We start from the raw sequence: 16763 nt of genomic DNA on the forward strand, positions 1-16763 counted from the left end.
AAAGTACACTCAATATCAGATCACTGGACCTTTTTCACCAAATGTGCTAAGCAGTTTTGTTTCTAATTCTATGATAATTCTTTAAAATTAACATAAATATTAAAGCACAGGCTTTTAAATAGTTATACATAATGTGTGTAAATGGGCGTGCCTTCGTTGAAGGTTAGGCGTCGAGCTGGCACCTCGGTGTTTCGTAAAAATCTACTGCCAATCATTAGCGGACCGGAGTTCCGCTGTGGTGACCCCTTACTGGGAAAAAAGCTGGAAGACAACAATAACATAACAAACATGATTTAAAACAATGGTAGATAACATGATATGAGACAACCAATAAATGCATGTTAATTATAAACTAATTAGAATGCCAAATCACCATAGTAACAAATAAGTGGTGCATTAAGTACATTAAAACATAAAATAATAAAATGACAATAATGCTAATATGACCACTACATAAACATTTTAGTGAAACAACACTTTTTATATTAATATCACCATGTTTAGAGCAAGTGATAGGGCAGTATTCGATTTCATCTGCCAGTCTACTTTACTCCCCTCAGAACAGTGCTCAAATCCTCGCCATGGCCATCACTTCTAACAAAATCCATAAAACATTTCTTATATTTCACACACTGAAGTGAATGATCTCTAAAGAGTACTAACCACTGATGTAGACTTAATAGTATGCGTGAGTACCTGTAGACCCTCTCCAAGTACTAATAGTCTGCCCAATGTAGAAAGTTTCTCATGGTGAATATGCTGCTACATATGTAGCTGAGTTAGAACTATGGTGGTTGTTGTGTTGTGTTGTGTCTTTCGGCTTTTCCTGGTTAGGGGTCGCCACAGTGGAACTCCAGTCCGCTAATGATTGGCAGTGGATTTTTTACGTGCCGAGTTGCCAGCCCTGACGTACAACATTCAACGAAGGTACGCCCATTCACGCATGTCTCTACACAGAAGACGCTCTAGCTGAGAATTGAACAGGACAACGACTTACTGTGAGGCGACAATGCTACCACAGCACCACCACCGCAGTTAGAACTATGGTGGTAATGTTGTTTAATCACAAAGAACATGATAGTATTAGTTACTGAGAATGAAGGTTTCTCATTAATAAATCTGCAGTACCCACAGAAACTGCAGGGAGAAGTTCCCATATGTTTATTAATATGTGACAGATCAAAACTCATACCATCCTCTGTGAGAACTTGTTTCATACTGACACTTTTATTATAAATGAACACAGACATGAATGTGAATGTACCCTCTTTACTTTTTCAGCACTACCTATAATAATTATTCAGTTATCACTGGTTTCTCAATATTGCTTTAGGTGTAGTAGAGCAATGACTTCTTGACACGTCACTACATAGAATGTGAGGCAAACCTTTTAGGCTGTAGTTCTGAAGATCATGGCAGATGTTACCAATTAACTGTATGGCATATGTTCTATCTTTAAACATAGACTGTAAGTAAGCTGGCGCCTGAATAGATACCAAGTCTAATGAAATAAGTTTTGAAAGTCTATCACTTTGCATATTTATGACACTTTTTATTCTTTTTTTATACTGTGTGCCTCTTTCTACAACTATGTTTAGACAGATTTATTAAAATGGGAAATCTAAACTAATTTGACACTACAAGTATAGCCAACTAATTCAGTACATAAATTAGAATTTCATAAAAGACGTCTCTGCTATTGAAAATGCTATTGGTATTTCTTCTAAACAATCTATGGAATTCAAGAGAGTCTGGCCCCAACGAAAACCTTCAGAGATAAAAATAATTCCCAAATGTGGATGTCCGATTCTCAAAATACATAAATATCACCTGTGTCAGGCCTTTCTTTAATATGTCAACATCATTGGGGGACTCTATATGATTGCTCCCAGTTGACAGTCATCTGCTACCTTGGTAAGCCACAGGCCATCTACCATTGTCTGGACTTCAAATGGGCAACTGTCCAACAAAAAATAATATTTTCCCATATATAGCTCTCCATTTTGCACACGTCTTCTTCACACACTTGATTTGGTCCAGTTGGATGTACAACATGATTACATTGTTGACACCCTTCTTTCTGGAGGTGACAATCCAAATTCAGCTAATATTCTGCACATATTTCCATTTTTACTGTTGAAGAAATGGATAGCTATGGTCCTTACCTACCTGCCTCTTGCAGATTCCTGTATTGGCTTTCCCTTTGTTCTTTCCCCTGCTTGCTCTCCATTTCACCACTTTTCTATCAAACCCATTTTAACACCTATACATTGCTCAAAAAATAGAATCACATACAGCACACATAAGTAACTGAAAGGGCAATGGACCCCTTCACTTTTTGGCCTCTGTGTTTGTACAGAGTTTGTCATCATGCACAAATGCCAAGCAATGGTGAGCAGTCTACAATGTTGCAGTTGCCTCTGCACAATGCCACTTAACCTTGATGTGCTACATCAACACACACAGTAAAACATGCTGAATGTACTATAAAGTGTAATGTCATTACATTGTCACTGTTTATTTATAAGTATTAGCTACACCTGGATTCAAAGCCAGTATCATCTGGGTTCAAAACAAATTTGTCAATGCATTTACATCTGCTGCCACATAGTCAGCTAAGCAGCAGATGTGTTTCATACACTTAATACTAACTCTCAGAATTTTAGCAATGCAGCTTGTGTTTGTGCACTGCTTAACTATGTGCAAATAGGGAAAATAATGGAAATGTGTATTTCACAAGCAAAAGCACTTTGCTAACCATTGTGCAAACCCAGTGCTCACCGCTGCACTATACAAAGTCAAATTTAGCATGTATTAGGGATGTTTACTGTATATTTTACTCTTTATGACATGTAACTACATGCGGAAACTTAACAAACTGAATGTCACATATTTACAATGCAAACATATGTTGCCTCCCCCATGCACTGCAACCCTGATATCACCAGTACTATTCACAAATATGTCAACTACACTACATAAATTAATATCAAATGTCATGTGATATACAATGCACATCAGTTTGATAACATGTAGAACTAGAACTATCTTCACAGTTGGACATGCCTACACATGCATCAACTGACCCTAGGAACTATTGACTCATAAGCCTAAACAGCCTTATCTGCAAGGCTATGGATAGATTCATCATGGACCTTATCCACAGGGACATAGGTGACCTTCAACACACTTGACCTAACCCATATTGGTTTTGTCAATGGGTATATCTTGCTTATTACATCTAGCGTACTTTGATAATGTCTCCAAAGTCCTGCATGAGGGAAAACTAGACATACCACCTATCTTGACTTAGCCAAGGCCTTTGACACAATACCCCATTCAGGTATCATACAAAAACTCTCCCATCTGAGGATTAACCCATACATTACCTGGTGGGTAACCAACTGGCCCACTGACAGAAAGCACACTGTCAGAGTTGGGGAGTCCACCTCCACCAGTAAACCAGTTACCAGTAGAGTACCACAAGGATCTGTGCTAGGCCCTCTACTGTTTGGAAACTATTTGAAGTCCGGACAAAGTTAAATGGCCTGTGGCTTACCAAAGTTGCAGATGACTGTCAACTGGGAGCAATCATATAGAGTCCCCCAATCATATGAACTTATTACAGAAAGGCTTGACACAGACAATATGTATTGGTGCCAAACTCACAGACTGAAACTTGATGCAATAAAATGCCTCATTGTCCACTTTGGCAAAACGTAGCCCTGCTAATTATATTATACATACCATCTGTCTAAGCTCAAACTCAGTGGTGGGAGACAGGTTGATAGCAATCTAAACTTCAGTCACTATGTGTCCATAGTGGTAAGACATACATTCTACATTGCATACCTCATAACTAAAAGCATCACATTCAAGACCTGGGAGATCATAGATCTACTGTACTTGACCCTTATCAGACCACTAATTCATTGTAATGCTCCCTTCTCTATGTATCTCACCAGATACCTACAGCAGCTGGAGAGGCCACAGAGGTTTCTCTCCAAGAGAATCCAGAGCCTCAAAAACACAACATACATGGAAAGACTGAAAGCCCTGTCACTGCACTCAGTATCACACAAGCTGCTGAGAGGTGACCTGGGTCTGGCCTAAAGAGCAGTCTCAAATCCTGTCCTAATGTTAATGCTAGATATCTGCAAATCAAATGGGACAAGAATAACTTACTCCAGGGATCTCAACTTAGCCTGGGACATAAACAGAACATGCTGGAGAGACAGATATATCTCCCAGTGATTGCTGCTTCTCTGTATTAGGCTCTTACTGCATGTGAAGCAGTAGTCCTCGATCCTTTTCAAGCATAAATTTAACACCTGGATGGGTGATTATAAATTCACTCCAGGGGTGGCACCTATGTCCCTCATGGACAGGGACAGTTGGTGTGGATCACAAAATCACTCTGCTAACAATGAACATCTAACTATGCTCAGTAAGGCTACTTGGGTTTTTACAATGCTAGGCTTGTAAAGGTCTTAGGGCCATTAGCCTTGTCACCTCCTAGGAACCTATTAAGCTATGAACCTATGCAGGCCTCCCATAGTCTTCTCTTCTACATCCATTGATGATGTCATGCACTGTAAGTTGTCCTGCAGGCTTGTAAAACTCAGACTTGTGCTGTGGCACTTGCATAAATTACTGAATTCTGTAGTCTGTGTACTTAGGTAGGGGTTCAGTTCTCACTGCAGTCAACTGTGTGTGTTTCTGTTTGTGTCTAGATAGAACAGCAGACATGTGTATCCTACAGTTACTGCTCCAATACCATGAATAGATACTACTTTTATACCTGCACATGCCTGCACATTCATATCATGCAGGCCTTTCAGTACCATCTCTCCAACATGCACTGCTGATGTCATGCATTATAAGTCAGACTTCTTCTGTGGCACTTGCATAAATTACTGGGTTCTGTAGTCTGTGTACAAAGATAGGTAGGGTTTCTGTTCTCACTGCAGTCAGCTCTCTCTGTGTATGTGTATGTGTGTGTGTGTGTGTGTGTGTGTGTGTGTGTGTGTGTGTGTGTGTGTGTGTGTTGCTAGCCAGAAGAGCAGAAGTATGTATCCTACAGTTATCACTCCAATCCCAGGAATTGACAGTATTTTGATACTTGCACATGCCTACACATCCTTTTAATGAAGGCCTCTCAATGTCTTACCTCCAACATACATTGCTGATGTCATCCACTATAAGCTGGCCTGCAGCCTTGTAAAAGTCAGATTTGTGCCATGGTACCTGCATAAATTACTGAGCTCTGTAGCCTGTGTACTTTAGATATGTAGGGGTTCTAGTCTCACTGCAGTCAACTGGGGTGCTTAAGTGTGTGTGCACCTGCTTGACATTGCAGGTAGTCTTTTACACCAGCATGTGGGACACTGTTAATGTCATAGCCTTCTCACCAGACTGCGGATGTCATCAGTGGGACATTGTACTTGCCATATTCTCCTCACTAGATACTGCAATGTTATCAGCTGTAAAGTGCTGTCTGAGACACAGCAAGGCAGACTTGCACTGTGGTGCTTGCCTTAAAGGCACAGCTCTGCAGTCTGTGTGCTTAGATAGCTATGGGTTCTATTCTCACTGCAGTCAACTGGGGTGTGTGTGTGTGTGTGTGTGTGTGTGTGTGTGTGTGTGTGTGTGTGTGTGTGTGTGCATTTACTTGACATTACAGAAAGCCTTTTACACCACAATGTGGGCACTGCTGTTACCATATTCTCCTCATCAGATACTGTTGATGTCATCAGCTATATCTGATTTGTGGTTGTGCACTATTCCCACAAGGGCAAGGTTAGAGACTTGCCTGGAGGCTAGCAGAAGTCACCTCATCTTATACAATATAGACTACAGTGACATGGCTTTCAGTCTATCTACATATATCATGGCATGGTTTGTAGGCCCTGTGTTTTCTTGGTGAGATACCCATGTGGTCTCTCCTGCTGCTGAATGTGTCTGCTTAGGTATGTGCAAAAGAGAGAATTATTCTCTATATTAATCTTCTGATGAGGTTCGAATACAGTGCTGAAATATAATCTTCAGATCTGAATACGATGGCATGACTTATGATGTGCACAACATAGACTTTCAATACCAGACTGGACACTTGGTGGTTGAAGTTCAGATAGCTATATAAGTGTGCCCCCAGTGCTTGCATCACTGGGTTTCAGCATAGTGGGACTATTATCAATGCATATCTGTCAACCTCTTAAAGCAAGAAATCTAGGCAAGTCATAAATAAATAATGGCAGCACTAAGGCCCACAAGTAGGGACAATTCTTAAATATTGTTCTTACAAACTTAGAAAGGCCTATCACACAGAATCAATGGGCTGTGACAACATCACAGATCACCTGTCACGTGACTCATTGCATACACCTTCCTGACACAGTTGAATACACACTTCAACACACCCTCCACAGAGACTATATTCCTATAAAAGGGTGTACATTAATATGCATCAGTATGAGTTGGGGGGCAGCACCCAATGCATGCATGTATAGACACATCCTGACTCTCCTCATCTGTGAGGTATACCAACATGTCATCATGGACTTTTTCTAAATGGACACTGGTAATGTCCCAGCTGTATGCAAAAGGCATGTATGAGTTGTCAATGCTGCATCATGTCTGTTACATCTGTTAGATGTCTTTAATGAGATTATCGAGGGCATACATGATAACAACTATATCATCCTTTTGAACTTGTCAATCCCAAGGCATTTCACACAATTCCACACTGAGGTATTCACTCAGCAATGTCAGATATGGCCATACATACCTATATCACCAAGTGGGTAGTCCACTGTATCACATAATTGGCATCTAAATATGTTGAAATGTGTGAAATGACCTATATTTCAGATCCAGTGATCAGGTCTGCTCATCAGTGCTGTCTGCTAACCCTTTCCTACCCATTATTTAAGTGACAGACATCACAGATCACATACACATTTTGTGTCCAAACAGCTGTCTGAAGAACTACAGATTGTGGGCAATCATTGACTCCAACTGTGATATTAGTATGCTACTGAAAGTATCAATGCACACCAAAGATTGCTTCCAGAACCATGACAGCACCTGCAATGACAGAAAAACATTGGTGGATTTCTTACATCAGGAAAACAAGCACACAACCCAAGTATAGCATAGACATCACGCACTATAATCATACCAATAGGTATGTGACACGTGAACTGTGTCCTGGGGTAGATGGTAAGTAGAAGGTCCACTAGCATGTGGTCAGAGTCCGGAGTACTTCCTTGTATGTAACACAACTACTGAGTATGTTACACCAGATGCATGTGTGCTACCTGTTCCAGTGATGCACACAGTACATACATAGCTGTTTAATAATGTTATTGGCATAGCTAACATTCATAAATTGTGGCATATATATATCTGCCATGTACACCAGTTAACTAGCCTGTATTGATCATAATGTTACATACAGGTATAGCAGTGTCCCTTCTTACATATCCAGCAGATGTTACAGTGCCTGGACAGTGTGCATGATTACCCTCATAGAGTGTGGAAATGTCATAATAGTTGTACAAGTATGTGTGTGCAGAATCATCTGTGATCACTCTAAATCACATATGTTATATCAGAGACATGGGATTACTGGTGGTATTATTCTGATATTGACCATGATTGTGCTTGCTTGTTTTGTCCATAATCCTTTACCTGTATCCCACTTGCTGGAGACCTTTGCTGAGATTACACTTGTACTCAGGCAAATCAGTTTGCACAGCTTCACAATATGCACCCTACCCCAACTGTATATCACATCCCTGATAGATGTCCACTGCATTGTTCATGTAAGGATGCTTACCTCACACAGACATCTCCCTCATTGTTATGTCACCTTGTGTGACAGTCACATAATACACATTTTCACTATACAGTCCCTACTGTACCATATTGTTATGTGATTGGTGTTGCTGCTACAACTGTCTTCCATTGACATGCCCTCATCTGCTGTACATTAGGTTGTGCCACCAGTCCTCTTTCTTTGTGTTCATTCCTACAATTCATATGTGTGTCCCTATTTAATACACACACATCCCCAAATGTTTATTTTACATGGCAGTCCATGTACCTTACAGATCATTTACCTAACTTTGGTATAAAATGCCAGAAATGGGATTTCACAATACTCTGCAATGTACACCTTGTCCTGTACTGTGTTTGAACCCTATATATAACTATCATAAATCTCAACTGTCCAGATTTTCATAGAATGTCCAGATTTTTGCCTTATATATCTTTGGCGTGTTTCTTATCAAATTTGTGGTTTTCTGCCATATCACTGGGATGATCTCAGGACTGATGTCATGCAATAATTACATACATTTGAATTTCAGACTTCAAATCCTTCAGAAAATGTGTCTTCACAGTTTCACTTTATAGCCTCAAAATACTGAAATATCGAAATTCAGTATTTCAAAGCTATAAAGTCAAATTTTTGAAAACACGAAAACTCAGAACTGTGAAATTCAAAATCTCGCACACCGGAGATTTTGAATTTCGCGCTTCTACTGCACACACACCATCCTCCCCACACACAAACACAAGCTCTCTACTACATAAAAGCAGAGGGGAAAGCCCCCCTGCATCCCCCATGTGGGGGGCTGTGCCCCCACACCCACCTACTTAATATTCTCACTCCAAGGTCACACTACACACAAACACACACAAAACACCACCACACAAGCTACATTCTCCTCGCACACACACATCACAGCAACAAACCACACTGACACACATCACAGCCCCTACCCAAAACCCTTAACACACACACACACACACACACACACACACACACACACACACACACACACACACACACACACACACACACATACACACACACACTTACCTGAATCCATAACCACAGCGAAAGCTCAGAAGCTCAAAATTCAAAATTGCCAGTATTCGAGGTTTTGAAATTCACACTTCTGAGCTTTCTCTGTCCTCAGGATTCCACTTTATGGGCTTGAAATACTGAATTTCGATATTTCAGTATTTCGAGCTTTTAAAGTGAATCCGTCTTCATACAAACTCCTTGTTATTCTAGCAAGTTTCTAGGTTTAAAAGAGCGAACATGTAAAATCCGTCTCTATTTCTGGGTCATTGCCCCCTTATTATGTTGTGCTTTGTACAGATTGCTTGTACTAAGAGATAGAGAGCTATGAGAAATATCATATATTAAGCCCTGGTGATCATTGTAGCATTCTGCACAATCTGGCTAACCTATTGTGCTTTGAGTTAAACAGGTTTGCTATCTGTGTTGTGTTACATGGTCATAAAACCGTGTTTATTTACATTTAAATGCGGTGCACATCATGAATATGCTCACCGCATATCACATCACACACACGTAAACCGATGTAGGCTTTGCACAAAGCCTGCACAGAGTTTATTGAATCCCAGTGTATGTTTATTTAGTGCTTTCATTCCACCTAATACAGAACTTCCTTGGAATCAATTGAAACAAATGCAAGTTCCCTATGTATTTAAACCACCACTACCCAATAAAAATCCAATCCATAAAAATGTCATAACAATTAAAAACATTTAAAGAAATTTTTAGAGAAAAATATTTAAAGAGAAATATTTAAACTCAGACTACAGTTTAATGCATCCAAGCCTAATAATACAAATTCCATCTACTTTTTAAGATACAGTTAATCAATGGCATCCTATTAAATCTGAGAGCTACCCTGCATTTAATTTTAGTTGCCAGAATAGTTCACGGACTTCCAAAAATAAATAATTTGCCCCATCTCTGGGATTATTGCCAGGTATTTCAATCTCATAAAATAAAATAAAAACAGTGATTCAGGAAGTCCTTTACGTGTTTTTCTAGATTCATATTCCCCTTTGCCATACTATAGATGTGTTCATATATACTTTCCTTAAATAATCCACTGGTCTTCCCAATATAAAACCTTGCACACTGTTGGCATTTTGCAGCATAAACCAAACTTTTCATGTCACAATTAAGGCGAGCATTAGACCTAATTGTAACATTATTTATGGCAGTGCTGCATCACTCACAAATGTATTTACAGTAATTACAATGGCCACATTTTAGGGTGCCTTATTCACTAAATTCTTTAAACATGTCCTATTCCTTGCTCCAAACTTTGGAATCTGCCCAATCTTATTACCATTCTCATCAAAGTGTTTAAATATACCCTAGTTGTTTATAATACTATCCTTAATGGCCATACAATCTATACTAAAAATTGTTATAAGTGCTATGGTATAAGGTAATGAAACTTGATGTATATATCTCAAATTATTAAACTTTCCAGAGTTATCAGATCCCAAAAAGGCATTATACATTCTTGTCTGCCTCTTCTATGTTACTTCATAAATAATATTATTAACCATAATTTCTGGATACCCTCTATTTATAAACATACCCTTCATTTTAATACATTCATATCCAAAATCCTCCAAGTCTGAAACCATCCTGGCAGCTCATATAATTTGTCCCTTAACCACAGCCTTTTTTCTGTGAAAGGGGATGGCAACTATTAAAATGGACCACAGAATTAGAATAAGTTGGTTTCCTATAGATAAATGATCTAAACTGTTTATTAATAGTATTCCTCCTTAATTTAATATCTAAACATTGAAAAGCATCCATAGAAATATTCAATGTAAACTTTAAAATGGATATAGTACCATTAATATAGTCCAAAAATTATTTATTTTATGTATTTATTGATTTTATATTTGTTGACCGGGTTTGTCCAGATGAGCTGATAGCCCTTTTTCTGTGGAGGCGACACAAAATTACAAAAAAATTGTCAATTTACATAATATTATTTAGTGAAGATCATACATGTAGTATAACAGTAGAAATATTTTTAAGATTGAGCAGCAGGTTATTACCTAAGTAAGATGACTAAGAGAGGATCATACATGTAGTATATATGTATAGATATTTTTAAGATTGAGCAAAGGGTTAATAGCTAGATATGATGAATGGAAAGAGCTGACACAATACAGAAATAAAACAAAGAGGTCAGATAGTAAGCTATGTAGGAGAATAGACAGTTTACGGTGGGTGAGAACAGTGGCATGTCCAGCAGCTTTTTAGGTAGTCTTCGGTGGTAGATTTAAATTTTTTATGTTATTTGAGTGTTCTAATTTCCAATGGGAGTTTGTTCCAATAAATGGTAGGGTAGTAGCTGTAGATGATTTGACCAATTTTGCTCATAGGTTTATAGATTTGTAGTAAGTCTTGGTCTGAGCTATGGAGAGTCCTAGAAGGAGTATAGAAGGAGATTACAGGAGACAAATTGGGACAGAAAGATGATTGGTACAAGATAGAGTGTATAAGCTAAAGCTGAGAGAGGAGTGGCTAGTGTGGGGATTCTAGCCAGTTTAAGTGTTTTAAAGACAGGCAGTGATATGATTTATAGCTTTGATTTGCAGCAAATCTGTCCACTTTGATATAGGTAGAGTCAAGCTTAGTTAGGAGAGAGGTTTGGAGGTCAGTGAGGATGTGAGAGCTATATAATAGGCTTGGTAGGAGATAGGCATGAGAAAGGAAGACTTTAGCTTTGATAGATAGGAACTTTCTATTTCTGTATAAGAGACCAATTATTTGATGGATTTTCTTAATACAAGTGTTAACATGCAAATCAAACTTCAGTTGGTCATCTATCATGATCCCTAGAAGTTTTTTGTTGGGTTCAGCTACGATAGGAGTTTTATTTAGAGAATGGATAGCAAAAGTGGATTTAAGGTGGTTTAGGTTTTTGGGAAGAAAAAGTAAAAGTTTGTTTTGTTTAGGATTCAGAATTAGCTGGTTGTTAGAGAGCCAGTTTCAATAGAGTTGAAGGATTTCTGAGTAATAGAATTTGAGTCAGGGAGGGTGTCTGCAGTTGTGATGACTATAGAGTCATCAGCATATTGGACAAGGGATGACTGAGGGCAGGAGGTATAGAGTAGATTTGTAAAGATATTGAAGAGTAGTGGATCAAGAATAGATCCTTGGAGAATGCCCATTTTGATAGGGAGAGGAGAGGAGGGGAAAGAGTAGAGAGCCATTTTACTGATTGTAGTCGATCTGTGAGATAGCTAGTAAATCAGGCAATGGTAGAAGTGGAGAATTTAAGATTAGTACATTTGTCCAGAAGAAAGGAGTGAGACACTGTATCAAATGCTTTAGAAAGATCTAGAAATAAGCATAATACTAGTTTATTGTTATATCTTGCCAGGGAAATAATGTTGATAAAGGATAGGAGAGCAGTAATGGTGCTATGTTTTAGACGAAAGCCATGTTGTGCTAGGGTAATTAGATTCTCTTCATGTAAGTGTTCCATGACTTGCTTATGCACACATATTTCCAATATTTTTGAGAGAAGTGACAGAATGGCAGTGGGTCTGAAATTAGAGATTTCTATGGAGTTACCACCTTTGTGTATAGGTAGAGTATAGAATTCCTTCCAGAAAGAGGGAACTTTTGATTATGAGATAGAACGGTTTAGAGACTGGGAGGGCGAGAAAGTCTGCTGCTATCTAAAGAAAGTAGGGAGGTACATTATCAGCAGATTTAGAACAGGGTTTTAGTTTGAAAAGTAGACATTTAATGTAACTAGTAGGAATTGGTTTAAGAGAAAATATGTTAGTAGAATTATGTCAATAGGAGGGGTCAGGTGGATTTGTAGTGTTAGAATTAGGGAGGACAGTACTTATCAACTTACTAATGGATTCAATGAAGTAGGAATTGAAGATAGAAACAGTTTCTAGTGGTGTATTTGTTGGGCAGGTATTAGGAGATGAGAGTTGCCAGGATGTAGTATTTGATTTACTGAGTGCCAGAATTTCTTGGGATTTGACCTATGTGAAGTAGGTGGGTTATTATAGAAATGTTTTTGTCTTTGTTGACATGTTTTTTACTAAGGTTTCTGAGTTCTTTACATTTTTGTAAGTAGATGGGGAACTTAGTTTTTACTCAAGTTTCCCACATTCTATCCTTAGTTTTCATCAAGGTGTGGATTGCTTTAGTTAACCAAGGGGATATGTTAGCTTTGACATGTACTGTGCGCAACAGTGCCAATGAGTTAAGAATATTTAGTAAGGTTGAGTTAAAATGAGTATACTGCTTCATCTAATGGAGATGGTTCAGAAAAGACCAGTTTATTTTAGAGAGGAGGGTATGAAAGGTTTCTGGGTAGAAGGTTGATAGCTTGCGGCATTCAATGTATCTATTTGGTCTAGAGAAATGTGGAGAAAATCTTACAACTTTTATTGTGGAGTGGTCGCTTATGAAGTCAGGTAAGGTTTCAGGGTTGTGATATCTGTGTGAATCTGAGACTAATATCCAGTCAATAAGTGATCCAGAGTTATGAAATTTGTTAACGTGGGTGGATATAGAGATATGTTGAGTAAAGCCATGCAAGTTAATACATAAGGTGAAGTTAGATGAGGAGAGGGATAGCCAGTTTATGCTGATGTCCCCTACTAGAATGATTTCATTATGAATGTGTTGTGTAAGCCAGGAGAGAATATGTTCCAGTAGAAGAATGTTGTCACTAGGGGGTATATAAATTGTTGCTACAGTAATTGTAATAGGAGTATTAAGTTTGAGGTTGGCAGTCAGGAGTTCAGCAGGTAGAAATGGTGGGATTGTTTTTTTCTAGAGATGAGGGTGGAAGATGGTTAGAGTAGACAATGGATACACCTCCACCTTTTTATTTTGACAATATAGTCAAAGTATATTATACCCTGGAATGAGAAAGTCCATTATCAGAGTTAATAGGTTTTAGCCATGTTTCATTGAGGGAACTAATATCTGGGGAGTGAGTTGACATCCAGGCATGGAATTCACTAACTTAGCGCACTTTTAATATTCATTGAGTAAAAAGATGTATATTTTTGGGGAGAGTTTGGTGTCTAGTGACAGGGTCAGTTGAATTGTTGACAAGGGAGAGAGAGTTTGGACCTGGATTTGTATGCATATCACCTGATAATAGTAGAGTTTTCAGGAGGATGTTGTCATTATAGAGAGAAAGGTAGTAATGGAAGTACTTCATTTTGCTTTTTGGAGAATTTGTGGGGGGATGGATGATTTTAATTTTGGGAAGGAGAGTATTTGTATGAAATATGGAAGGGGAGATTTCAAATAAGTGAAGCGAATGTGGAAAGGTATTCAGGTGAATGAGTGTTGGAGATGGATTTACTGGTGTTAGTTGGATATTAAAGGAGGTAGGAAGGTAAAGTAGAAATAAGGAAGGGATGTAGAGGAAAGTTTAAAGCCTGTTGATTGGGGTATGAGGTAGGTCAGTAGTAGAAAGAAAGAGAGATGGAAGTAAAGTGTTAAAGAGAATAGTATTAGTAGAAACAGAGTAAGTATGGAGAAAAAGGGATGACTTAAGTAGAAGTAGATGGAATAGGTGACGTAGTTATTACCGGCCTGGTGATTATCTCAAAGGGAGGTGTACCTAGTTGGGTTGGACCAGAGGACAGGAAGGGGAGGGGTAGAGGGGAGGGGAAAATGAGAGATTATGTATACATGAAATGATATAGGGGTGGGTGAGAATGGGGGTAGGGTAGGGGAGCAGAGTGAGCCCAGGCATAGCGAAGGGCAAACGGAGTGGCCTGGCCCTGACCCCTTGTGTATCTCTTGGAAAAAAGCAATCAGTCAGAAAGGTAAGATAAATAAAATTGTAAATGGAAGAAATAGTAGCAAGGATTGTATGATGGAGTTGCTAGAGCTATGTGCAGACTTAAAATTAGCATTAAGGAAACAGGTAAGAAATTATGGGAGCTGGAGAGTATAAGAGGAGCAGAGAGAGGGGTACTGAAAGAGACAATTGTAAGTGAAAGTAGAGGAGAATAAAGAGATGAGTAGGTGTTAATGTAGAATAGCAAAGTAAAAAAAGCAGTGTGGGTCTGCTAGAGAGCTATAATAAGTTTCTATAGGGATAATTTAGAAGCAGGACAAGAGGTATACAGTTAGAGAATAAAATAGCTAGTGGGGGAGATGTAGGTTGAAAGTATTTGGGAAAGTGAGAGGTGATGTACAAAGGAGACATGAATCCTGCGACAGGGGATAAAATACATCTATCTTACTGGGGTGGTCAGTACAAAAAAATACATATATTATCCAAATACAGTGTATATAAGGACCAGGGTCCTGCATATTCAGAATTAAGCTCAACCTTTTTCTCCAATGCAGCCATCACAATATTTGCAAATTTTGGGCACATCCTACACCCATAGCAACATCTTCTTTTTGTCTGTAATATATGCCTTTAAAATAAATAAAATGATATGGCAAGACCAGATCTAATAAAGTCAAGACAAGCTTAATTTCAGGACCAGATGAATCACTGTACTCAGTGAGAAATTCTAACACCCATTTAAGACCCAACATGTGTGGTATCACAGAAAATAAATCTAACATCCACTGTGACACTACTGTACTGTGACAAATACCATTTTTTCATCATATAGCTATGGTTTAACACTGGTCAAAAAGTCCCAAGAGTCTTTAACTAGATGGTCTATTTTTTTCTACCATGTTCTTTAATTTGAACTCTATGTATTGGGCAAATGAGTATGCCTTGAAAGACCTGGCATCTACTATTGGTCTTAAAGGTGGAGCTACTGCATCCTTATGGATTTTTGGAATACCAAAAATCATTGTTATTAACAACCAGTCCAGTTTTAAAAATTGATAGTCTTCCATGCTAAAAATCCCTTGCATCAATATATTGTATAGAGTACAGGCAATCCTGACATATGAAACTTGCATTTCATTTTTTTAGACTTTCTCATACATGCCATCATTTATGATAGATGACATTTTATTACTATAGTCAATGTTGCTCATAACTACTAATCCCCCTCCCTTATCAGCTTTCATTAATCTGATGCTCTTGTCTGAACAAATTTACTTCAATACCTTACATTGTTCATAACTTAAATTGTACCAATGGGAGCCCAATTTATTATTTAGAAGCTCTCGAATATCACATTCACATATATGCTCAAAGAGCTGTATAATCAGGTTACATGGAGGATTAAATGTCCTGGGTCTTGACAATATAGTCCCACTTCTAGTTGTTTCAGTTGAGAAGAATAAATGAAAATTCAATTTTCTAGTAAAAAGTTTCAAATCAATAAGAATATCCACTACTCTGGTCCTAACAGAGAGTACAAAAGTAAATCACTTTGAGAATATCACAATTAAGAATTCATACAATGTCATATGACTGTTATTGTAAACCTTAAAAACTTGTTCTTCATTCACTAAAATAATATTTAAGAGTTCAGATGTGGTGTGAGGTCGTGATTCTCTTCATTGGGTTGAAAAAATGATTCCTGATTGTTGGACATTCACTAGGTCTGTCCTGGTCTTTGCCTGTGTCAATTTCAGATCCTCTCAGATGTCCTGAAAGGGTCCTGCTCTTACAAAGGGGAAGCTTGCTCAAAATCAACAGAACCACCAGCATGATGGATATATTATTCATCTAAAGTAGATACCCTAGATTCCAGTACCCAAGCCTGTGACATCGGAGGGTCAGGTTAAGCCCTACCCTTTTCATAGTCAGTAATATCCTGCTGTAATTGGCAACTTTTTATTCCTTAAATCATTAACCATGGCATCTGCTCACTTAAAAACACTGTTATATCTCATCTGTATCTGTTCAAACAACAGATTGTTAGTGACTGATATATCTAAGAATTTAATTTCTGCCACTAATTGATCCATCAGTCTTGTATCA

The sequence above is a fragment of the Protopterus annectens genome, chromosome 1.part2 (genome assembly GCF_019279795.1).
Source record: "Protopterus annectens isolate FY-2018-M chromosome 1.part2, PAN1.0, whole genome shotgun sequence".
Lineage (NCBI taxonomy): Eukaryota > Metazoa > Chordata > Ceratodontiformes > Protopteridae > Protopterus > Protopterus annectens.